This window comes from Sus scrofa, chromosome 1 (assembly GCF_054392235.1).
Source record: "Sus scrofa isolate SSC_HxYL_T2T_F1_AM1 chromosome 1, Sscrofa_HxYL_maternal_Yorkshire_Landrace_v2.0, whole genome shotgun sequence".
NCBI lineage: Eukaryota > Metazoa > Chordata > Mammalia > Artiodactyla > Suidae > Sus > Sus scrofa.
The window spans coordinates 25161318-25186649 of record NC_139383.1 but is presented as its reverse complement, the minus strand read 5'-3'; the positions used below and the strand labels follow the sequence as shown (position 1 = coordinate 25186649).

Here is a 25332-nt window from a genome sequence, read left to right as displayed (position 1 = left end):
ATAGGAGGCAGCAATGGAATGCTGTTATTAAAAAGGAAAGCAAGTTGGAGTGTGTGTTAGGAGTGAGAATATCAAATGAAGGAGCTGGAAGTCACCCTTTTGCTACTCTTGGCTCTTAGAGATTGTGGTTGGTTTGTAACTTTACATTTTAATAATGAATTACGGAAACTAATAAGATTCATTTTTTAAAAAAGGAAATGCATTTTAAAGGGATGGGAAATGGAACTTATAATGGCTATTTAATCTGGAGAAGAAAAAGCTGACAGGTGACTTAATCCATATGTTCTGGTGTACGCATAGGGAAACTAATATGGTGGATCCTTTCCAGATGTTTCCCCTTTCCACTGAGATAAAGAAAAAAGGAAAGCATTTTTTAAAAGCGAGCTTCAGATCAGTGGTTTTCAAATTGTGTTCTATAGATCTTGAGTGTTCTTAGCTTCACTTTTACGTGCTTTATATATTAAGGATTTCTTGTTTGAATTTGTTTTAAAACGTCGTTCTGATGTTAAAGATTTGTGAAATTTAAAGCTTTGGATAATGCAAAAATCACAGAATTCTAATTCGAGGTGGGACTTTAAAAAGAATCTTATCTAAACTCCCTGATTTTCTAGATGAGAAATCTGAGGTCCTGAGAGGTTAAGTGACTTGCTCATAAAGGACTTCCTAAACATCAGGATTTTAAAACACCAGAGCAGATTATCAGAGGGAACTAAGTCTTTATGAAGACTTCAGTGAAATAGGATAGAGGTGTGTTGAATAGTTTAGATCAGCTTTTCTTAACTGGCCTTCTGTGTTATAGGTGGGAGGGTTGTAAGAGGCAGTAACAGAATCTGTATCAATTTCTACATTTTAAAAAGTGGGAACTAAAATCACTTAAAAGTATTTATGTGGTTTAGGTTGGAAGTTTGAGAATCTCTGAGAATGTGCTGAGCGTACCTACTAAGCTCATAATAGTCTTTGAATCCAACCAGCAGGCACTTAACTCAGTTACTCCCTTGCTAAATACTCTCATCAGAGGGGTAGGTTTTTTTTTTTTTTAATTGCTGTTTTGCTACTTGAAGTTATTTTAACTCTCATTCGCATATGAATTTGTTTTAAAGACAGAAGACAAATGATCCCCCATAAAATAAATAATGAGAAATGTTACTGTGAGAATTATTTTGCAAATGGCTTATACTCACCCCATGCAGGAGTTACCTTTGTATAATGAAAACACTTATATAGCATAAATATATAAGTCTAGAACTCAAAACTCAGTGCTAGAAAGAGAAAACATGTGATGACTATACCCAAATTGGCCTTCAGTTTATTGGAAATAAAGATTCATTTGCCACATATAATAATAGTGGAGTTATGTTTGCAAATAATAGCCTGAAACTATCCCTTTTATCTCATTATTTACAAACAACACAAAAATTATTTTTAAAAATCTTGGTTTTTAAGAAGAAAATGTAAGAACTAAGAGCGTTGAGAAATGAAAGAATTTTGTGTCAATTTCTGTTATCATTGTATACAGTTATATTTCAGCCTAGTTTAAATACACAATACAAAATCTATTGAGAATATATTATCAGTTTTGAATTTGTCAACAAATTATGTTTTTCCTTAATAATTGATTCAAAGAAAATTATACCATAGAAGTTAACTACATAAAAAAAAAAAGAATTTGTTTTTTTATATTTGTGTGTAATATTATTAAAGACTGGGTTAAAATAAATTCCGTAAAATAAACTTCAATAACGTATTTATCTAAAATACAATATTTAATGTGAACTTTCTTCTTTGTGCCATACAAAAATTTTAAAGTGACTTAAAATACCTCAGTGGTTTGTGAAATAATAGCAAAGGGGACTCACAGGATAGAAATATTGAAAAATGCTAATTCGAATCAACATTTCTGAAGAGTAATATATGGACCCCTTTCAAAAGAAAAATATCTCTAAAGCCTCAAATGCTTACTTAAATTATTTTTATATTTCTTATGTGTGGAAAAATAAGAAATGATATGTGACTTGTGTTTATAGCTCCTATGCAACTGTAATACTAGAACACACTTACATGCTAAATAAAAAATAAAACCAGAGAACCAGTAAAAATTGAAATTAACAGCATTTATATGGCAAATTTCATCAAGATTAGGTCATTCTTTGCAGCGTGACTCTCAGCATACATTTCATTCTATCAAGTTTGGCAAGCTAAGGCTGTATCTTACCATGCAATGAAATTCTCTATTTGACCATTGCAAAACTTTGTATACAGGTCACCTTGACCTCATTTGCTTTTCACATGGTATGAAGATATCACTTATATGCTAAAGCCATGTCTGTTTTTTTTCTTACTAGTATTTAACAGTTGAAGTAATGAGGTTTGGCATCTCCACGGTTATAATCACAAATCTAGATATTGAAAGATGGTCATTTGGGTGATCCACAATATGCTTGTAGTAATTTATTAAAAATTACCAGTAAAATGAAAACATAAAATTAAAGAGTTCTTAAAGAGAAAAAGAGACCCCTCTTCCCTAATTCTTTAAGAACTTTGAAGGGTCTTTGAATTCTAATTGAATAAAACTGATTTTTGTGGTCTTCAGTCTTTATTATTATAAATACTTTGGATCATATAATTATATATTATAATAATTTGGATTGATGGCTGAGGCAGGGGAGAGAATGAAGTATTTAAACTATTGAATGTTAAATAATTCTTTTTAAAGATGTAGGTTCCTTTCAAATATTAAATGATATATATGACCCCAAAGTTGTCTTTGGATTCAGTCTTCTTTCATTTGTTGGTTCATTAGTTCCTTCTTCCATTCATTCAGATGCCTGTGTAATAACTAGATAAGAATGATTTGTATTAGTGTGTGAATTATTTGTATTTTAAGTGATATTTTCTGGAGTGTTTGCAGATGCTTCAGTTCTTTTAAGTATTTTAAACAGTCTTGTTTACACCATCAGTTTATAGTGAGCAAGGGATTTCTAAGCTAATTTGATGTGCAGCTTAGCTTCTGGAATCAGTATGTAGGGGTTTCAGAAACGCATCCTCAGGATGACTTTGAGATAAGATTATCTTCTGGGAGTGAAATAAAGGAGCATAAACAAGTACAAGATAAGATCAGCATTCTTAGCAGGAAAGCCCCAGCTTCTTAAGCCTCCTGAGTACCTTGAAAGTTAGTAACCACAAGAATTCCAGGCACTAGAAGGGTATACCTCCTGTTGTAAATTAATAAACTGTTCTTCATCAGTCTCCTGTGGTCTGATGAGTGTGGGAGCTAGTTCAGCTCTGGATGTATGGACCAACCAAGCTGAAGACCAGGTCTTGTTCTGTGGTACCTTCACAAAGTAAAGACATAGGTACAATGACTGATCCTTTGGCCTCCTTCCTTTCCTGTTATCTCTGAGCTGTAACTACAATGGGTCTGTTGAAATAATTTGAAATTCTGAATCATCAGACTCCTGCTTTCTGGTATCTCATAATCTCTTGTCACCCTATGAAGCTTTACTGTGATTTTGCCCCACACAGTTTAGGCCCTCCATTATTGCCCCTATTATATATAATGCCTTGTAATTTTTTCCTTGATAGTCCTTCTCGAAATGTGTAACATTTCATATTTATTTTGTGACTCCTTAGTTACTGTCTCCATGATGGCAGGGACCAGAATCTCAGTGTCTCAGCATTGTATCCCTAGTGCAAAAACTACTGGAGCCAGAGTGGTGATCATAATGCTAAAAATTCTGATTTCTTTAATCATTACTATTAAGCAATTGAGATCTAATTAAAAACCTTCTTTAAAGAATTTTTTATAAATGTTTTCCAATATTTTAATTTGCCTGTTTGTGGACTCTTTAAAAAATTTTCTCCTTAAGTGTTAATCTGTGCTAAATAATTTAGAAAGTACTAATCAAATTAATTATTGTCTATGTTTTCAAAACGTCTTTAGCCCTTCTTGTGTCTGCCACCTTCTCAGGACTCCAAATTCTCTCCAATAATTCTCTTTACTAGGCCACTGTTCACGTGTTTTTATTGGCTTTGTGGAGTCTTCATAATGTATCATCAGGACAGAAAGAATCAGTTCTTTGCCTGGAGGTTGGAGTTCCTCTTCCCTATTTCTTTCTACATGTAGGAGGATATTATAGAAGTGGATACAGCCAAAAATGAATCCACATGCAATGTGTTTCTGTGTTCCCATATTACCTGGTGCAATAGTATAGTATAAGGATGCTTTTTCTGAAATATTAATATAAGTTCCAGAGCATTAGCATTATAGCACCAATGAGGAGCCCTTTCTATGGTCTTTGTTGCTTAACAGGGAGACCTTCTTACAAGGAGATAGGAGAAGCTAATGCAGATATAAAGAAAAAAAAGTCCAGAGTTCATGATGCTAGAGAGGACTTTGCTATCTGAGATCTTAAGTGATTAGATAAAAGGTGCAAGATTGGAACATGCAAAATGAAACTCATTCAGTTGGCTCTAACAGAGCCTGGTTTTCTTACATGTCACCCTGTTTCTCTCATTGCCACCACCACAAACACTTCCAAGCTGGGGACCGTAAGTTATTTTTCTTTGTGTCCTAATAACTGGCACAGTGTGAATTCATAACATGTTTGATGTGACACCCCCAATCTATTCCCTTTTCACTTTACTTGGCTGATAGATTTGGGATGTGTTTGTAGAGGGAGAAATTTTGATAAGTAAAATTATTCTCAGGAAATAAAAACAGGCTCAAAAATATATCAGAACCTGCTTTATCTAAAAATAGACTTAAATGGAGAACAGAAACTATGTTCTGATATAAATAATTTGGGAAACAGCAAATTGGATTAATTGGCTTTATAACACCTTTTTTTTTTTTTTTTTGTCTTTTTGTCTTTTTTTAGGGTCTCACCCACCGCATATGGAGGTTCCCAGGCTAGGGGTCCAATCGGAGCTGTAGCCACCGGCTAATGCCAGAGCCACAGCCACTCCAGATCCGAGCTGCATCTGTGACCTACACCACAGCTCACGGCAACACCGGTCCTTAACCCATTGAGCGAGGCCAGGGATTGAACCCGCAACCTCATGGTTCCTAGTCGGATTCATTTCCACTGCGTCACGATGGGAACTCTCTCTCTCTCTCTCTCTTTTTTTAAAAACACTCTTAAAGAGATGTTTTTTAGGGGGAGGGAAGGGGGAGAGGAAGTGACTAAGTTCCAGTTACTAACTATGCTTAGATAGTATAGAAGTTCTCTGAGGTTTGAATCTATTCCCTGATTTGTTGTTCTCTGATTGTTAACATGATGGTTCTCTTTTGGACCCCCTATTTGCCGCCAAGAGTGTACAACTGAATCATGATGGTAGTGATTCAACTTGATGTAACTATGCTCCTAAAAGTAAAAGGGCATGGGCTGCTAGAGCTAGAAAGTTTTCAGTTTTCTCTAAAGGCATGAAGTTACCAATATCATCAAAATCTTTACATAAATGTCCATTGATGGATGAATGGATAAAAGAAGAAAATGTTGCCATTTGTGACAACATGGGTGGACCTTGAGGTCGTTGTAAGTGAAATAAGTCAGACAAAGACAAATATACTATGATCTCACTTGTATGTGGAATTTTAAAAAAAGGAAAACACCTCCTTCCCCAACTCATAGATACCGAGAGTAGATTGGCGGTTGCTAGAGGTGGGGATGTTGGTGATGGTGGTAGTGGTGGTGAAAATGTGTGAAGGTGATCAAAAGGCAAAAATTTCCAGTTATAAAATAAAATACATCCTGGGGATGTAAGGTACAGCATGGTGACCCTAGTTAATAATACTGTATTACATATTTGAAAGTTGCTAAGGGAGTAAATCTTAAAAGATATCATCACAGAGAAAAAAATGTGTAATTATGTGTGGTGATGGATGTTGACAAGACATTGTGGTAATCACTTCACAATATATACAAATACCGAATCATTATGTTGTATACTTGAAACTAATATAATAGTATATTGTCAGTTACTTCTCAATAAAGACCTCTAGTTACTGCACAAACTGTGACTATAGAAATAATAGGAAAGATTTCACAAGTAATATGCAAAAATGTACCTGATTCTATCCATACCTTCAATGATAATGGAGTTTTTGAAATAAACTCATAAGAATAACAAAATCATTGTAAGGTAAAGATGGGAGTGTCCATACAAACCATCTAGTCCAAACTGCTTCATTTGGAGATGACAGAAATTCAGGCTAAGGGAGAGAAATTCAGCCTAAGGACACAGAATCAAGAGCAAACAAGAAAAAGTTGCACAAGATGACATGAACTACTCGGTGGACTTCATGTGCTGTTTGTTGCCTGTGCCTTGCTGACAAACTTGAAGGGATCAACTGCATACCAGCTGGGACTGCAGAGACACTCCAGGTAGCTGAAGGCTTCCCTCACAGTACAGACCAAAGGCTGCCATCCTGAGACTACCAGGGTTGTTCTTAGCATTGTGGAATCTCTAGAAAATCAAACCCCTATCAAAACTCGTGCAGAGAGTACTTGTACACTGTGCTGGTGGCCAGGAGTATGCTCGGAAGCAGGTCAAAGACAAGGACCCCTGTTCAAACAAAGGTGCAGAAGAACCAGTTCACTGATAACATCTTGATGTTCTACTTTCAGATTATTTCACGAGAAATAATCTGCCACTTATGATTGGCAGAGCACTGGTTTGAAGAATACCAGAGGCAAACGTAGTGGAAATTAGAGTCCATAACTAGGATTCTGGAATACCTGGAGGTAAATTTACAGTCTGGCTTAGATGAGGATGGCTCAGCGGACAAATAGAATCTGAAAAAAGAAGAGCTCCTAATATGGATTTTACTGACAGGTTAATTGTGTCCTTTTACCAGTACTAGAAAGATGTCTTGATCACCTTTCTTTCCAAACACCCTTATTTATGATGAAGTTCTTTTAATTTTCAGAATGCAGAGATGAGAAATTTTGAAGTGTAAATAGACATGAGGTTTGCTCTCTGAAAGTAGTGAAACTAGAAAGGACCACATATAATGAGTGAGATTAGCTGTCTGGAGAAATAATTTGTGAGATTGTCTACATGTGTTTGGCTGGCGAGACCAGAGATCACCTGTATCTAAAGGGTGACCAGGCTGTGAGTCTCAGGGAGGCACTCTTAAAACCGGAGCAATGAAATCATTTTGGAAAAGCCCCAAAATAACATAAATGATTAGAATCAACTATGAAAGCTGAAGTCTAATGAGTTGTCTGGAGGAAAGAAGTGTTAACTGAAGGCACATGGTCAGCATGGCATATGGATGAAATGGACTCTAAAGAGTGAGAATTTGGCTGTGTTTTTGCCCTGGACAAAAAAGACACAAGTTGTGGTGCCTTGAGAAGGGTCCTCTGCCTCATTGGAGTGTTTGCTCACTGGCTTTACTGTGGCTTTTGTCAGCTTTCTCTCATGATCATTCTTTTTGCTCTATTCCATGCCCATTAAGGAAATTTCTGATAATTCAACTTGTAAGAACCAAAAGAAAATATAGGGAATATTGTTAAGATTTTAGGGTAGGGGAAAACTTCTTAAGCAAAATAGAAAAACATAAATTAAACAGGAGAAGATTGCTTCTGATTGACGAATGAGATAATGTTAAAAGAAAAATAGCAGACTAGAATAATGTATTTGTAACATATATGATAGGAAAAGGATTATTATCCCAGATGTATATACTATATAAATATATAAAAATATGTTTAAAAATGCTATCAAGCTAATCCCAAACTCCTGATTTATCCCTTCCCCCACTTCCCCCTTGGGTATTAATCCTCTTTGTGATTAACACATAGACACTACTATATGTAAAATAGATGCCCAACAAGGCCCTAGTGTATAGCAGAGCCCGATATTCAGTGATAATCTATATGGGAAAAGAATCTGAAAATGAATGGATACACATCCTTTCAGTATATGTATAACTGAATCACTTTGTTGTATAGCAGAAATTCTTACAACATTGTAAATCAGTATTCTTCAATAAAACTTTAAAAAATAATCTGAAAAAGAATAGATATATTTGTATGTATAACTGGATCACTTTGCTGTACACTGGAAACTAACACAACATGGTAATTCAACTGTATTTCAATTAAAAAAGAAAAACAACTGAACCAACTACAATGGAAAAAAATCATTTAAAAAAACAAAAAACAAAAAAAAAGCAACTGAGACACTACAAAAATAAGTTAATAAATAAAATAAAAAAACCCAAAAAAACATTAATCAGAAAAACATGTTAGCTTATAAAAGACACATTCTCCTTTGCTTTCAGAAGTTCTCCAAACATGATTAATTCATTAAGAGCTTTTTACATGTTAAAAAATAATGCTATCACGTTAATTACAAACAACAACAACAAACCAAAACCAAAACCAACCACTCAGTAAGAAAGTGGACGAAAGAATGAACAAGCAGCTCACAGTAAACACGGAGAACCACATGATTCATGAATATATGAGACAATGCTCATATATTCAGTGGTAATCTGGGAAATTTAAAGTAAAATACCACTGGGACTTCACTTTCATATGTTTGGAAAAATTAAGAGGTCCAATACTGTTTCTTGTTCAGAGTGTGGGGAAGCAAATCAACATTGCTGCTAGAGTGTGAACTTGGTATAATCACATCAGGAGGCTCCTACCCTACAGATCAGTGGTCCTACCCCTAGGCGTGTACTTTATAGAGAATCTCTTGCATGTGTGTGCAGGAAGGAATGGGTAAAATATCCTCGAGCCATACCATACAACACTGTATATCACTTGAAAGAAATAAGCTAGCTAGGCCTATGTACATCTACGTAAATGGTTCTCAGAAAAAATTTTTTTCCGCTTTATTGAGATATAGCTGAGAAATAAAGTTGTGAGTTGTTTTTCTGTTTTTTTTTTTTTTTTTTTTTTTTTAAAGACAGGATAGGATGATAATTGAGAGACCACATTCTACTTGGCAGCCCTGAGTATTTTAGCCACTAAAAATCCTTGTTCCTTTCCCATTAACAATGAATACATGTAGGGATGAATATATATTTTATTTAATTTTTGTTAGGACATATCAGACTATAGAGTCTGCTAAGCATTTAAAAAATTGAGTTTCTTTACCTGACAACTAAGAATCATATTTGCAATATGGTGACACCCCCCCCCTCCCCAAGTATTGACATCTGATGATTAACTAGACCCCCTGCGGGGCATGGAGAAGTGGTTCATTCTTTATGAAGACCATGTCTTTTTGATTCTGATGCCTTGATGTTAGTTTATCTCAAGCCTGGGAGATTTCATCAGAAATAGCTACCATATCAGCCACTATACAAATGATGCCCTGCTGGAAGCTTCTAGACTCCTATAAGTCAGCCAGGTAGTGAAATAAGCATTCTAGTGCCTTTCAATACTTCTGGAACCTGTAGGCCATTAAGCTGCTCAGAGTATTCAAAATGTTCAGTGCGATCTGCTCTTGAATTATTTCAAATAATATCAGTAACCATAGAACCGCGAGTTGACCAGAAACTCTAATTGGCAATTACGTATTATTATATTTAACAAGAATAAAGAAGTTAACAATTAGCTTATTCCATTGGTTAGGGATCTCTCTTACCTCCTTCCCATTTCTTCTCCCACCCCTGACTCTTAGGGAGAAAAACAATAAAAGAATGCTTTGGTGATGGCTTTTGGCTGTCATCAACTGCCACACTGAATTCTCCTCCTTAGATAACACTATTTCGAATTTCTCAGAAATAGAAGAAGAGTGCGCTTGGGGAAAATAAAAGAAAGAAAGGAGGGAGACTGTGTTTGCTCGGTGCCTGCTGGGTGCCATGTAATATGCCATTTGCTTCCATGTACATTGTCTTACTTAATTTCAATATCAACTCTGCTAAAAAGGTATTATCATCTGAGGCCCAGAGGGGAAAGTGATTTGACTGGTCATTCAGCTGCCAAGTGGCAGATCTGGGCTTTCAAATGAAGTTGGCCTGACTCCACAGTGAAAGGTTTTCTGATATTGTCTATTAGCTTTAAAAGACAGTGGGGGGTAGAACATGACTCCAGACCAAAGTTATGTTTTATAAAGCAAGGGTCATGTTTATTGTTTCTCCAAATACAGAAAAATGGCTTTAAAAATCTTTAGTGTTTCATCCCTCTTCTCTCCACATTGAGCAAAGGATACTTACTATCCTAGATGGAAAGGAAGAAAATATTCATTCCCTTCTTACTCTTCACATCTCAGCTTTCATTATAGATTTTTAAAAGAACAATAAGATAGAAGAACCTTCTCACAAGAATACAAGCCACAGAAGGTAAACATCAAAAGAGGAAGAACAATGGATAATGGGATCTGTACATCCTGGAGGAAGCAGATTTTCTCAGAGCTTCCTGGTAGCAAAGGCAGAGGGTGAAATATGTTGTATTATAGGGTTTCATTGTCAAATAAGGAAAGGACTACTTGTTCATTAGGGAAGGTAAACTTTTTTTTTTGGTAGCTATGCTAGTGCTGAAAGGAATTTATTATGCGAGTTACCCTAAAAAGACATACTGCATGGCATAAGAGAAAATACCACAGAATAGTTTTATTAAAAAAATAAAACTAATTTTTTTTTTTTTTTGTCCACTACAGATATCTTTTTGACAGACAAATTTTTATGTTCTAGTTGCTTATTCAGTATGGTGCAATACTATTTTATAGGTTGATCATAGGAAGTATTCCCTTGAAAATCTTTAATAGCTTCCTTCCATGGTATCACTTAGATATTTTCCCTATAAGTTGTTAGTGTTGGTCTCTTTATTCCTATCCTGCTATATTTTAGAGTGAAAATCCTTTGAAGAAGTACTGTGCTGGTTCCTTGTGCTTTGTATAAAACACACAGAGTATATGGCATACATATAAAAGATCTTTCCATGGGGAGTAGTAGATTTTCATAATGTTTTATACTTTAAAGAAATGTACTATCAATATCTATCACAGCAATCATGCAAGATATCTGAGTTTTATTCATTAAGCCATTTCTCTTATATCTGACCTATGTGTGGTTTCTTATTTATTTCTCTCCTAAAATTGACATTTTAGGATTTTTTTTTTCTTACACTACTTTTCAGAAGGATTTTCCAAGGATTCTTGTTGGGGTTGGGGTGAAAGTACAGGACTCTCTGCAGCAGCATTGCTTGCGAAGTTATGTACCTTGACCTTGCATGTGAGTAGAATTGCTCTGTAGGTTGTTTCTAACTCCCTGGGCTTCATGCAGCTAGGTGCTTTTATAAATGCCAGTAAGGTGAGTCCAGCACCAGCTTAGCACATCTGGGTGGTCTTGGGTATAGGAAAAAGCCTCAGCTGTTAGTTAACTGGCTGTGAAGAAACCATTTGGGCAAAACGTACTACCTTCAAATATGGCACTTTGCTTGATTCAGCTCTAAGGTCCTTTTCTTCCCTCTTAAATACGCTCTCATTTCCCCACCCCCTTGCCTGAGAACTTTTATTTAAAGCTGTTGGGCTTTCTACACAGCTATCCAGAACTTTTTTTTTTTTTTTTTTTTTTTAAAGCGGTACACCCTTTTGGAGGAAGGGGAACACTAATGGTACAGTTGCATTCATGGTGGGCAGAATTCCTTTTGCATTATTTCCTCAAGATCCCCTTTTTCTGGCTCAGAGCTCTTGAGCTCCCCGTTTCCCTTGGCAGCCTGGTGTTAGCCTAAAGTTGGAGATTTCTGGTAAAAGGTGGTTTACAGTATGTACTCTTTTCAAAGCCCAGCTGGTAGGGGGTGGAGACCAAGCTGTGAAGACTCTGCTTTGTTGATGTTCTTGCCTGGCTTGCAGAATTGTCAAATGGGAACTTGGGAGAGGGAAGCTATTTTTCAAGATGCTTGTGCATATCAATTGCGACTTCCTAGAGACTCCTTCTTAGCTTCTTCTGCATTTCAAAGAGGGTTTATTTATCCCATTAGTTAAGTCATCACATTTAAGGCAAAAAGGCTTTTTACAGGTGTGGAACTCTTTAGAAAGGTCTTTCTATACATTTCCCTTTGTTGAGCTGACAAGAAGATCCCATTCGGGTTGCTGTGCTAATTCAGAAGATACTTTGTTGCTCTAAGGAGAAAAGCAAACACTTTAGGAAAAGGAGTTTTCATTGAATATTCTAGATCTGGTGTGAGTGAATGAAATTAATCTTTTTCTTCCCTTAGCAAATCCATCATGGCAATCACTGTTATAACTATTATCATTTAGTGACACTAGGCTTATTTGGTGCCATTGAGATATCTCCTAGTTAGCCCTGCGCTTCCAAGTCTCCCATTTCTCCAATGCATTCTACACACTACGGCCGGAATGATCTTTCTAACACAAAAATCATATCATGTTACTCTTAATTACCCCCTTAAAATTCTTCAAGGACCCACGGAAGGCAGTGCTACCTTTTTAGTATGGCAGAGAAATCCTTCCCCTATCCCTTTCCATCGTGCCCAAATGTACCTTCCCACTATTAGTTTGCTTTCTAAGAGCAATAGAGGACCAGCACTAATTATTAAGTACCAAACATGGAGCTACATGCATTGCAGGCACTTTGACTCTCTTAAATAACTTTGAAAATTAGATGTCCCTATTTTACAGAGGAAACAGAGACTTAGATTAAGAAACATGTGGGAAGTTATCAGCTTCTGAGTGGTGGAGAGTAGGGTCCCTTCTAGGTGGTCATAGTCTGGGTTTAAAACCAGGGTGCTGTACTGTTTCTCCTGCTGAATTGCTAGTTGTTTCTGTTCCCACCTCCTGGAAGGGCCTATCCCAGCTGTTTAACTGGCTAACTTGTTCTCCACGTAACACCTCTTGTAAACCTTCCCAGGTTCCCCAAGGCAGGGTTGGGAAATGATGCCTCTCAGTAGCCATAGCACCAAATTAGCATGTGCAGTTGAGCCCTTATTAAATGATATTGAGTTCATTATATCTCTCTTTCTCTAAATAGACTGTGAGCTTTTTGAGGGCAAGGAATTTTGTCTTTGTATCCCTAATGTCTACTTCAGTGCCTAAAGCCTGGCTAGTTGTGGTTCAATAAATTCTTGTCAAACAAAATGAATGTTAAGGAGTTGGGGGAGTATGATGCATATTAAATTTGTTTATTCTCAATTCACCTTTTTAAAGTCTATTCTCCAGTGCACAAGTTCCCTGTCAAAAGGTTTCTACATCCCTCGAGGTCCTTGAAGATTTTAATGGACTCCTTGAGGTATTTTCAATATTTCAAAACTGCTAACAGAAACCATTTCGTTAACCTGAAATAGTCCCTACAGGCTAAAAAAAAAAAAAAAAAAAAAGTCAAGTTTCTTTGCTTTTGGCTAAAATCATATCAACTTGATGTGGTAATAGAGGTTTTTCTCTTAATGATCAGAAACTCTGGCAGGAAAGTCTGTGTATGTTTAATAAAATAATAAGAAAATAAGTTATCTGTGACTTAAATGCTGCTCGTTTAGTGGAAGAAATTTCTCAAAAATTGGAATAGTAAGGGGGAAACCTCTAGTAAAAGTGATTCTTTACAGTGATCTTTTGGGATCGTTTGTGATTATTCGCAAATATGAGGAAGTCTCTGCCTTAGTTGAGGGACTCACGTAGCCTGCAATCTTCTTATCTACACAGAATCCCCATTTAAGCAAGCTGTAGAAATTGTCTTATGATTGGGCAAATATGGCTTTTTAATTGATCATTTAAAAAAAAATCTTTCCATTGACAATTGAATGTTTGAGTGATTTAGTTTCTTTAACAGCCATCTATCAGTCATCAGATTTAATAGTTGAATTCATGTTTTTTTTTCAAAATTTTTATCATTACTGTCTTGAGAGAGAGAGAAAGGGGAGGAAAAAAAAGACAAAAGAACAAAGGGGAGAAGTGAGTTTTCCTTTCTTTCCTATGGCTTCTGGACAGCCTATTTTGGTTATGAAAACTGCTAGCAGCCTACTTTATTGAAATAAAATCCAAATCTTTAATTTGTTAGATTTTTCACTGCCTTGGTCTGGAATACACCATTATTGTAAATTATTCATTCCTGTCAGTGAAGGCAAAAGATTCTTCATTAGTACTTCTGGCTCTGTCATTAACCTTTCCATGGACTCATTTGTCCTTATGATTTATTATAAAATTTATAGTATATAAACATTGCCAAACCTTTGGAGTAGTAAACTCATCAAACGTTTCGTAATATCTCCTCAGTCCCTTGTACTGTTTGGCTGACACATCTTCCTAGGGTTGTAAATAATCTTCCATTTCTTGAACATCATTCATAGATAAGTTTACTCTCTTATTTCTGGACTCCAAAAGTCTTAGTATTCAAGATTCATATAAGATAGTAATCAGGGTCTAATATCTGCAGCACTGAATTGAAAGTGAAAATGCAGTCATTTTGAAGTGAAATGCAGTCATCTTCTGTCTTCTCCTTGCTGTAGTTCATCCTTCACAGAGTAGCTGGGGTTTTCTCTCTTTCTCTCACTCATTTTTTTTTAAGTGCCTCACCCGGAAGTTCCCAGGCTAGGAGTCGAATTGGAGCTACAGCTGCCAGCCTACGTCACAGCTCACAGCAACATAGGATTCTTAACCCACTGAGCGAGGCCAGGCATCAAACCTGCATCCTCGTGGATACTAGTTGGATTTGTTTCTGCTGTGCCAAAATGGGAACTCTAGAGAAGCTATAGTTTTCAGTTCAAAAGCCAAATGGGATCCTGTGGGTCCTCTGGAAATCTTTGAGGGCTTTTGACATTTTCAGCTACAAGTTTCTTGATTCATCTTCAAGGCTAACTTTTTACCTTGCATCTGTCAACCAGAGCCACTTAGGTTCTTATCTGTCCAAGCACCTCATGCTCATCTTTCTCCTACGCATTGTGACCATTCATGCCTAGAATGGTTTTGCCTTCCTGTTCAATTCCCACTCATCCTCCAACACTTGTTCAAATGTCATCACTTCTGGGTGTATATTCTCATTCTTCTATTACAGCGTGTATCATCTTTTGACTTGTGCTATAGTTAGCTCTTCCCTGTCTGTCTCTTATGAAAAAAGTTTCATAAACTTTTTTGAGGGCAGGAGTCAGGTTTTATTTATTTTTGGATCCCTAGGACCAATGGCTTCCAATCACTATAAAGACCATAAAACTTATCAATTTGGGACACTTTGGAAAGTATAAGGGGCACTGTTAATCATTATGTTGGGGCCACAGGTATAAACCAGATTTACCTGGGCAATGTAGGATGTATTGTTACTCTACTGATCACTCCAAATCTTTCAGTGTCTCTGCCTTCACCTACTTTCCAGTTTTATTTATTTATTTTTTCCTTTTTATGGCTATACCTGTGGCATATGGAAGTTCCTGGGCAAGGGGTTGAATTGGAGCTGCAGCTGCAGCCTACACCACAGCCACAGCAACACTGGATCTGAGCTGCATCTGTGACCTATGCCACAGCTTGTGGCAATGCCGGATCTGTAACCCACTGAGTGAGGCCAGGGATTGAACTCGCATCTTCACAGAGACAGTGTTGGGTCCTTAACCCTCTGAGCCACAACAGGAACTCCTCTAGTTTTATCTTTACTCAGTCTTCTTCCCTGCCCCACCTTCCAATATAGATGCTTCACACTACCTCACAAACTGTCTTGTGTTCCTTGATAGACTCTGCCATCACTGTCCCTCTGTCACTTCTATCTGGAAAATTCCTCTTCACCTTTCACATTTCTCTTGTACATATCTCTTCAGAGAAGCTTCCCTTGATTCTCCCTAGATTGTACTAGAAGCTCATTCTGGGACACTTGCCAGCAATAAGCATGTACTACTTTGCATTACACCAGTTTGGTTCTTCAGTGCTTTGTGCAGCTAGGGTAGGCTGGCGCTTCCTGAGGCAATGATTGCATCTTATTTATCTCTGTTTTTCAATCAGTCTGTACTATTTTAATAAATGCCAATTGAATTAACTTTGGAATTGCCGTAGTTTTTAGGTGGCAAATCCATTAAATCTTTTGTAGCATCCCCCTTTACTATTTATTTAACATACGTTTCTGAGATAGAAATTGTTTTTACGTTTAATAAGTGTTACTGTTTGTTGAAATCTGATACTAAATACCAAATTATGGTTTTATTTGAAATGTAACTGATTTTTATTTCTTTTGCACTATTTTTGGTAATAACTTCTGGACCTATAATTCTCTAACTAGCATTATGGCTTTAAAACATTTTGAGGGGATGTCTAGGATCAAATTTTTTGAAGAGTATCAATTCCCCATGAAATATCTTAGGAATTTGGGGGAAATTTCTGAGTTCATGTGTGACTGAATTAGATAACAAAGTGAAATTTCCCCTTACCTCATAACTATTTTGTATCTCTTATTGGGTTAATTTCAGCCAGCCTTCCTAAATCCTGAGCACTCGAGTCATTGAAATTTCAGAAAGAGTGCTTGAAGTTAAGGTGAAAAGCAGAGCGATTAATGTCCCATATGAAGAGCCTAGGAGTCACATCCATACACCTTTTTCCTGGGAAAAGACACCTATGTCATCTGCTTCCTCCTCTTCTCACCTTCAATCCATAGCTAGGACGAGACACCCTTGGTATAGAGAAACAGTAAAAAAAAAAAAAAAAGCAAAAACAGGTGATACCAGGCTCAGAAGGAGGGTATTTAGAGGGCGATTGATGGCTTGTTGTATTTTGTCCTCATGGTCTGTAGTTTCTCTCATCCTAAGGGAACAAGAAGAATTATTGAAATCAGTCACAGTCTTTGAGCATCTAGCACCATGTTTGTCACACTCTGACTTGCTGAGAAATATTAATGAAAAAGGAATGAAAGCACACTTAGCAGTTTTTATAATGAATTACATCTAGTTGAGGTTTTTGAAGTTCACAAATCTTGGTCAGTAGATGAGGAGGGTAGGAGAGAGAAGAAAAAGTACATCTGGATAATGCATCCAAAGAGAATGAATATTGACTTTAAAAGAAATTTGTGGAATTTAAGTTTGTAATGGCTTTTATATAGTTCCTGAGTTTCTTTAAGATGTTGCTTCTGCTCTGGCCTCTTGTACTATCCTCTTCTTCTGTCCAACTTATTGGGAAATGCTTGCACAGTGCTCACTGTGCCTAGGGCATCACCAGAGGCTCTGGGAAAATAGAAGAGAGATAGGTCCTTTGTTGCTTGTAGCCTGTGTTCTGTTTTTCTAGACACCTGTTTAGTGACGTTTTTCACTACAGGTCTTGCCTCAGTGTGAGTGGTTCCAGTTCCAGTGCAGGTTATCCTGGCTGCTCTGGATATTTTATGAGCTCTTTTATTGCAAATAATAGTCATAATCCCTCAAGACCCAATTAGTTGAAAAACTAGTATATCCTAGGTGTTGTCCTAAATATAGTACAAAACTTCTTTCATTTAATCCTCATATCAACCTGAGCTAAAGATTATTTTTAGATGAAGAAACTGAAGTTGAGAGAAGCTGACTGACTCATGTAGTCACTAGTAAGGGTCCTGATGGCAGAGCTGGGATTGGTAGGTCTCTGAAGCCAGTTTCTCAGTCATTGCTCTGCTCATCTTGCCTCTTCACCTGCCTGCCTCTGGCGGAGAGTATTTAAAACCTTCCCCACCACCCTGCCCCTGAATTTATGTCTTACCCTTTATTGAAAACTCTCAAATGAGGACCCAAGAAGGTGAAGACCCTTTTTCTGAACACTTGGAATAGGTGAGGCACCAACAACCAAAGGCTCCAAGAATTACTGTTACTCATGATCCTGTTTTATTCTGGATCTCCGAGTACTCCCTTCTGCTGTGCAGCCTTCTGGCTTGATGCAGGTGTTGGTCCATTGTACCTGCCTGACTGCCCTGCTCACTGTCCTAAAGAGAGTCAAAAATAGCTTACCCCCATGGTAATTGGACAAACGTATGCGACTGAATTATGGAGAATAGTAGCTGGTCTTCAAAGGAAATCCCATAAAAGTTCATGTAGAAACAGATTTCTGTTATACAGCCTTACATGGAAACAAGGTAATGTAGATTTTGGCAGGATATTATTATTTTTGACTAATTCTCAAACCCACAACTTAGGCCTAAATTCATTTCCTCACCCCAACCTACATCTCTTGCTTTTACACAGACTTTGGACATCATGAATTATTGTGGAAATCTCGTGGGAATTCTGTGTTACTATGTGCAAATGACTACAAAGTGTAATGCAAGAGAAGAACGAGTGTTACCTGGATGTCCAGCAGCTTCCCCAACTAGTGCAGGTCATGACAATTCTTTGGTATCAGAACATCTCACCACCTACAATACTGAGATTATAAACAATTGAAAGGCGCTTACAACAGCTGTATCTGCTCATTCTCAAACAATGCTTCATGGTGAAATTTTTGAAATGGTGCTATGGATATGGTATGCTTCAGTTCCAGGTCATGAGTTCAAATGCAACTCAGATTAGGAACTATCATAGGATATTTATCTCTAAGATGTGGAAATACACGTTAAATGTGGCCACTACCTCTGATACGTTATTATCGGTCATGGCAGAAAGACCAGTCTTTGTGAGCTCAGGCAGAATGAACATAAAATATTAACCTTAAAATAATAAAAGAGAAGTGTTCAAACTTTATTAGACCAAATCATCTCAAATGAAACACACACACAGGATTTCTTTTTGGCTTTTATAATTGCATGTGCTGATAAGAATTGTTCTATTCAGATGAAAAACATCAACAGTTGTGTAATTTTTATAATCTCCACTATTTTAAATACTCCATAATTTAATATTTTCTATATATAAAGGCATTATTTTATTGGGTTTTATAATGTTTAACATCTATTTTTCCCACTAAGAATTTATAAAATGTTACTTTTTTACCCTGAATCCACATTGGAAAGCAACTTTTCTAAGTAAAGATCAAATTTATTTTAAACATTCTCCTTAAACATTTCTTCATTCATTAAGCAAATACTAACAGTCCCTCCTATGAACTCAATACTTGCCGAACTGAGTGCTATATATAGGAGGATACAAAAATTTTAACACATGATCCTCATCTTGAAAGAGCTCACAGTCTACGTAGGAATGTAATGCACACACACAGTAAATGTTAAACAGTGATTCAACAATACCTGAGGTGTCACAAGGCTCTGTGTGACTGTGTATCAAATAAATGCCATTGACAGTGCATGCAGGCTCCGAGTTCCTAGGAAGAAGAAACCACTGTTGAAGGAGAGGTTAGACCAGCTCCATGAGGGTGGGATGATATTGACTTAAAAGGTAGCAGTTTCCTAGGAAGCTGATGAAGGGACATATTACACATTCCAGACCAGGTTTGAACAAATACCCAGTGACAGGAAATGAGCAAAGTGTAATTTTAGGGAATCAGGCTGCATCTCACTCAGAGGTAGCAAAGAGTATGGGTTTTGTAGTTTCTTCAAAACTCAGTAATACTTGCTAAGAAACAACATAGCCAAGAATTCGAACAATGCAGTGTTGGAACTCGGGGAAGCTGGGGTGAGAGATGGGGCTTGAGTTACCATATGGTCTCAAATGGACAAGTGACAGTCCAGAAAGACTGTGGAATTCCTGCCCTTCCTTCCCTCCTGCCATTTTCCTTTTGAATAAAAGGGGGGGGGGTGTGTGACAGAGAAACAGGAAATACAGAGGTTTTGCTTTTCTTTCTATTTTCACCTGTGTAGTCTTTTGTCTGTACATAAAGCTGTCCCCAAATTCGGGGAAAGGCCTGTTCTTTGAAGTTTTCAGTGAAGGACATCTTCCATTGCAATACCCTCTGATTTTCCACAGCTTTGTTTGCTAGGAAGATTTTTCTAATATCTTTGAAACTGATATCTTTCCATCTTTCTTCCTCTTTCTAGGCTTGAAAGTGGTTTAGGCCTTTCCTCAAATTTTTTTAAGCCAACACTTTTATCATTTTAGTTATTTGTCTAGGGGCTGTTTCTCTAATTTGTAAGGAAATTTGATTTCCTTTTAAATGCCCCTGGATTCTCCATATCCTACTTTAAAATGTGGGGCTAAAGACATCACAGAATATTCTAGGATAGCCTATATCAGTACTGGGCATCAGGGAAAGGACTCCTGGCTTTCTTTTACTAAATCAATCATGTTTTTAAGGTTAAAGCACAAAGACTAATAGTTTGTGTTGACTCTGACCTCCAGATTATTTTCTTTATGATGTCACAAAATGAGTCCTGCAATTGTGTGGTTTGTTATTCTTCCCATGTGAATTATACTACAGAACCTCAATCTGTTTATGTCCACCCATGTCTCCAACTCATCAGGATCGTTTGCACTTTTATCTAGTTTTCCAAAGCGGAATGTACCACACCCGGTTTGATGTTATCCTGAACTTAATAACCATATTCTCTACCATCCTCTAAGTCATTACTAAAAATAGCACCAGGTTAAGACCAGCCTCTTAGGAATCCCATCAGGTATGCATCTCTGGGCTGACACTGGACCATTAATAATTACTTACTGAAAAAGCCTTCTAATCACTTATGAATCCACCTGATGAGAAGATGATTTCAGGATATAATACTTTAATTGTCTGATGTCAAGTAACACAAAACTTAAAACTGTGCAATAGTCAAAACTACTTCATATCTTTGGCTTTTACTTGGTTTTACCAGAATTGTCATGTTTCCAATGAATTGCATTTGACTAATGTGATAGGGTTTTTTTTTTAATTAAACTGCCTTGAATTTATCTAGCATGCTACTCTGTGTGTGTCGGGGGGGCTGTGTGTGTGTGTGCATGCATGCATGCATATATTTATAAGATTGCAGTATTATTTTTGGATCTGAATGTTAAGGCGTTGAATCTAATTTTTTGAGTTTTCCTGTTTCTCTTTTTAAGGCACAAATATGCATCTCTCTCTTTCAGCCCATGGACACCTCACCTTAAGTTTGCAAAGATAATTACTAGTGATTCTCTGATGACTTCATTGAAATGCCATACCATGGTGTTTGCCAGTAATTGTTTACTTATTCTGCCATTTAAGCTGCAGGTCATGCATTAGCATATGCATTTGTATATAATAATGATTTTCAATTTATGGAGTAGAGTCATCATCTGAAGCACTATAAAAACACCAGGATAAAAGCAATTCTTACCTCAGATGTTTGTCACTTCACTGGGATAGACATGACAATTAAGAAATAAAAACACGGAGGAAGGAAAGGTCACTCACATTGCGGAGACATTGCTGGCAGCTAGCTGAATTTTTCTTTGGCACAACCTTTGGACCACAGCCATTTTGATTTAGAGGAGACCCATTGTAGGAAAAGCCTTCCTGGAATGAGAGAATTTTGACAAGAGGTCTGAAAAAGAAAAGGGAACTAGCCTGGATAGTTGGAGGGAGAGCATAGGTTCATTTAAAAACAAACGGATTGTTCTCTCCCTCTGTTCTGTGAAAGGATTTTCAGTGGCTACAAAAGGAATTCTGTGTATGAAGAGTATGTAGGGGAAGGGAGATTGTTTAAAGGAGTCAACCCTTGTTTTACCTGGCTGCCAAACAAAAGAACCTTCCAGCCATATGAAATTGGTTGCACAACTCACAACATCTTGGTTATGAGAAGTGCTGTTGCTGGAGAGACTGGTGTTTCTGGTACTTGAATCCTAAAAGGTTGTTTTCATCAAGCCATCTACTTCGTTGGGTATTGTGACTCAAATGTTGGTTGTGGTTAATCTGCATAGAAGTGAGAAAGGAAACATCCCCAGGGAAGACTGGCTGGATTTCTGCTCAGCTGTCTGCATACTGTTAAGGAACATGCATACTGATAAGGCTGGTCTCACCATTCCTACTCCTCACATCAGCCATCTTCATCCCAGTGGCCAAGAGCAAAGCCTAACATGGTGTCATCTATTCTTATAGCCTGGGCTGAAATGCTCACCCCTGGGATCACTCTTAGGGTGGGTCAATACAAGAGTAGCCATTACCTCCAGGAGACCCAAGGTACCTATAAGAGGCATGAGGATGAGTGGTGTCATCTACTTTACTCTTTTCCTATTAGCTTATAAAACTAGTTTATAGTATTTTCTAATAACTGAAAGTCTGGCTGCAAGGACGTGAGATTCCAGATGGCTGACTTGCAAAGTGGAGCATGAGGGGAGTGGAGGGAGAATGAAGAGAACACGGCCTGAGTAAGGTTGGGTTGGAATGCTCTAATGCTCACGAAGGCAGTTCTAGTTATGGGCCATCCACAGTAGTTGGCAGTTTGGTGGATGGATGTGGTTGCCAATAATGTGGACTGTGGAAAGCAGAGGCTAGGAGGTACCCGAACTTTGCCCTTCTCTGCTTTCTTCTTGTCTTTTCCCCCCTATTCCCCTAAGTGTCTACCATTAAGCCTATATAATGGCAATATTCTATGTCAAAGTATTCTACTTTTTACCAAAGATCTCTGGATGAGGCTACTGCTGATTGTATTCTTTGTTGGGTAAAGGGTTAAAAAAAAATTGCATGTATTTATTTTATTCAGTTCATTCAGGTTTTACTATAGAGCAGATCAACAATACAGTGAGGGCTATTGTACATTAATAGTATGCGTTTCTCGAAGATACTGAGAGACTATAGCTCTGTGTTCTTGCCATAAGTTAAAAGTAGATCTTCCAAAGCCTTGACTGATCTCTTTCTTAGTTTTTTGGTAGTATTGAAACCTTGTGGACTTTGATATGTGGTGAGGTTTGAGCCATGGCTGGTATAGAGATAATTACCAAAGCTTGGTTGCTGAATTATAAATCCTGCTTACCTAACAGGCACACAATAGCTGCTTCCATAATGGAGTAATGTATTCCACAGTGAGTGCCAGGGAGGGCAAAGGGAATGCATTATCCTGTGGTAGATCAACCCACCTCTTTGATTCTGGCTGGAAACAGAAGTTGAAACTTGCCACTGATTGCATAAGTGATTCTTTCCATACAATTTGTCTAATTATAAATTTTTAGGTATAGTGATCATTAGCTTCCGGGTAGAGAGGTTGCTGTTTAATTTGAATAGAATCTAGTAATGTTTAGTCCCCAGATATATTATCTGTGCTTCCAAAGAGTATGGTTAGGTCCTGCCTTGGTTTTTAATGGACAGTGCAAGTAGGGGGCACATTGTTATAATATGTGCTGAAATGGAATTTCCTGCGGTTTGCTGTAAGGCTGTTTGTTGAGGTGTGTTAATGCGCTGACTTTGCATGTGCGAATGCACGAACTGGGGGCATGTGGAACTGGTGTGGTGAGTATCCCATGCCCATCCCTGGCAGGGGTTGGTCTTGGCAGGAGCTATCGCTGAATTTGAAGCTGAAAGGGACTATCTCTAGATTACTCAGAGCCACTTTCTACACTGCTTGGGTGGTGCTGGGAAGATTTGTTTGCAAATTCCTGCTTGACTTTGGGCTTATCACTGAACAGGTCTCTGTCCATTTGTCTCCAGTGAAGCTGCAATTAGCCTTTTCTGATTCTAAATAACCTGTGCCTTACACCTCACTTGCCCATGGATGTCAAGGCCTATAGTGTTCCTGATGAGTACAATTTTAAATAATGGATGACACTCCTTTGGAAGTGCCTTTTAACCCAAATTAAAATTTGTTTTTGACTCACTTTTAAAAATGAGGGATAGACTTAGTGTATTAGGATGAGTCTTTGGAAAGACCAGAAAGACATTTCCTAGTTGTTTCTCCCTGGGCAAGTTTAAAAACCTTTCTGGGTCTCAGTTTACTTTGGAGATGAACACTTATTTCTTCTTAAAGATTGTTGAAAGCAGTAAATAAGGCTGTAATGTATGTAAAGAGACTAACACAGTGGCTATATACCAGTCACATATCAAGTTGTGTTGTGTCCAAGCTGACTTCCACTGGCTCATGAACCGATTGTTAAAATTTCAGGAAGTTCTTGAGCTTGTTGGTAGCTTGAAATCAGTTATGGTAGAAGTGCAAATCAGACCTTTTCTTCTCCCCGGAGAGCAAATTGTTAAACATTTAAGAGCACACAATTGATGGCAAATATTAATCCCCCTTCGCCACAGTTCCAAAATATCTTATAAACCACCCAGCCTTTGTAAACAGTCCATATAGAATTAAAAATGAGGGGTTCCCATCAAGGCTCAGTGGAAACAAATCTGACTAGTAAGAATGAAGACGTAGGTTTGATCCCTGGCTTCGCTCAGTGGGTTAAGGATCCAGCGTTGCTGTGAGCTGGGGTATAGGTCAGAGACAATGACTTGGATCTGGTGTGGCTGTGGCTGTGGCATACACTGGCGGCTATAGCTCCAATTTGACCCCTAGTCTGGGAACCTCATATGCCACAGGTGTGGCCCTAAAAAGACCAAAAAAGAAAAAAAAAAAAAGTTAAAAATGATACTATAGAAGAGAATTTAAGGTAATCACAGTAAACTTCAGTTACTTTTCATATTGTAAAACAGAGATTCTGTCAGGGCTCGCTGAAATTACCACTTCCATTCTATGTAGTTGGAAAATATTCTACTTTCTGAGGGTTTGTTTGTTTTTTAAATAATAATTTTCTTTTCATATTATATCATGTTAGCTAGTATATCTGTCTCTAATAGCTCCTTCCCACTTTAGTCCCACAGCATTGCTGTGAACTGCGGTGTAGGTTGCAGATGTGGCTTGGATCCCAAGTTCCTGTGGCTGTGGTGTAGGCCTGTGACTATAGCTCTGATTCGACCCCTAGCCTGGGAACCTCCATATGCTGTGGGTGTGGCCCTAAAAGACAGAAAAAAAAAGAAAAAATGAGACCCATGGACCCCTATCGGATGACCCAGCAAGTCCACTCCTAGTTATACATCCAAGAAAAATGAAAACATATATCCACAGAGAAGCTTGTACAAGAATATTTAGAGTAACATTCATTCATAACAGCCAAAAGGTGGACATAATCTTAATGTTCATCAGTTGACAAATGGATAAATAAAATGTGGTATATCCATACAGTGGAGTAGTATTTGGCCATAAAAAGGAATGAAGTACTGATACCTTCTACAGTATGCATAAACATTGAAAATATTTTGCTTAGTGAAAAAAGCTAGTCACAAAGATCATGAGTTATATGATTCCATTCATGTGGAAGCCCAGAATGGAGAAATCTGTAGAGATATAAAGTATATTAGTGATTGCTTAGGGCTAGAGTAGGGATAGTGACAGGGAATAGGGGAGTGATGGCTAAATGTTATGGGATTTCTTTTTGAGATGATGAAAATGTTCGAATATGTATTGTGGTGATGGCTGTGCATATCTATGAATGTACTAAAAACATTGTATACTCTAAATGGGTCAGTCGTATACTATGTGAATAAATAGTATTGCATGCTCAATAAAGCTGTTAAAATTATTTAAAAAACATTATCATGAAGTAAGTT

The 25332-nt window shown here is 37.4% G+C and overlaps 2 long non-coding RNA genes across 6 annotated transcripts in view; one reads left to right on the top strand and one right to left on the bottom strand.

Annotated features, from left to right (window-relative positions):
• LOC110259987 (uncharacterized) overlaps positions 1-25332 on the top strand; it is a 1024192-nt gene that overhangs the window by 118844 nt on the left and 880016 nt on the right. The gene's annotated exons all lie outside the window — the stretch shown is intronic.
• Positions 13934-21381, bottom strand: LOC102163845 (uncharacterized). Its single transcript, XR_014839540.1, has 4 exons — positions 21163-21381; positions 19082-19155; positions 18184-18261; positions 13934-16686 (listed from the first exon to the last, which is right to left on the bottom strand). It is a non-coding gene; the product is annotated as an uncharacterized LOC102163845 (long non-coding RNA).